A 1,349-nucleotide genomic window follows, 5' to 3' on the forward strand; every position below is an offset into this window, starting at 1 on the left:
AAAAAAAAAAAATGTTCAGCATCACTAATCATCAGAGAAATGCAAATTAAAACCACTGTGAGATACCACCTCACATGTCAGAATGGTTATTATCAAAAAGACAGAACTCAGGAGACTGCAGCAGGAGGATCATTTGATCCCAGGAGTTTGAGGCTGTAGTACCCACATAGTGCTATGGTTGTGCCCATGAATAGCCACTGCACTCCAGCTGAGGCAAGCATAGTGAGACCCTGTCTCTAAAAAACAAACAAACAAACAAACAAAAAAAGACATAAGATAATAAGTGTTGTCAAGGATATGCCAACACTTTTTACACTGTTTTGAAAATGTAAATTAGTACAGCCATCATGTAAAACAGCACAGAAGTTCCTCAAAAAATTAACTATGGAACTACCATATGATCCAGCAATCTCACTTTTGGGTATATCCAAAGGATTTGAAATCGGTATGTTGAAGAGATATCTGCACTCTCATGTTCATTGCAGCTTTATTGTCAATAGACAAGATATGGAATCTGCCTAAGTGTCCATCATGGATGAATGGATAAGAAAATGTGAAATATATACACAATGGAATATTATTCAGTCATAAAGAAGGAAATGTTGTCATTTACAACAACATGGATAAACCTAGAGAACATTATGCTAAGTGAAATGAACCAGGCACAGAAAGATTGTATGATCTCACTTATATGTGGACTCTAAAACCATCAGATTCAGCCAGGCACTGTGGCCTATAATCCTAGTACTCTGGGAGACCGAGGCAGGTGGATCACCTGAACTCGAGAGTTTGAGACCAGCCTGATCAAGAGTGAGACCCATCTCTACTAAAAATAGAAAAATTAGCTGGGCACGGCAGGCGCCTGTATTCCCAGCTACTCAGGAGACTGAGGCAAGAGGATCTCTTGAGCCCAAGAGTGTGAGGTTCCAGTGAGTATGCCACCACACACTCTACCCAGGGTAACACAAGTGAGACTCTGTCTCAAAAATAAATTAATTAATAAAGCAATCAAACTCATAGAAGCAGAGAGTAGAATGGTGGTTACTAGAGTCTGTGGGGTAGGGGAGATGAGGAAATGTTAGTCAAAGAGTATAAAGGTTCAGTTATGGGCGGTGCCTGTGGCTCAAGGAGTAGGGCACTGGCCCCATATACTGAGGGTGGCGGGTTCAAGCCAAGCCCTGGCCAAAACTACAAAAAAAAAAAAAAAAAGAATTTTCATGATATATGGGAAACCCAACTCAGAGAAGGCTTGTAAACACATGGTTGATCAGATTAGGGTTTTTCTGACTCAGGAAGATAAGGAAGAAAACTAAGAGCCATCTAACATAAATTGCAACCTTGGAAATGGT

Source organism: Otolemur garnettii, unplaced genomic scaffold, assembly GCF_000181295.1.
Source record: "Otolemur garnettii isolate 467f Iridium unplaced genomic scaffold, OtoGar3 scaffold00153, whole genome shotgun sequence".
Lineage (NCBI taxonomy): Eukaryota > Metazoa > Chordata > Mammalia > Primates > Galagidae > Otolemur > Otolemur garnettii.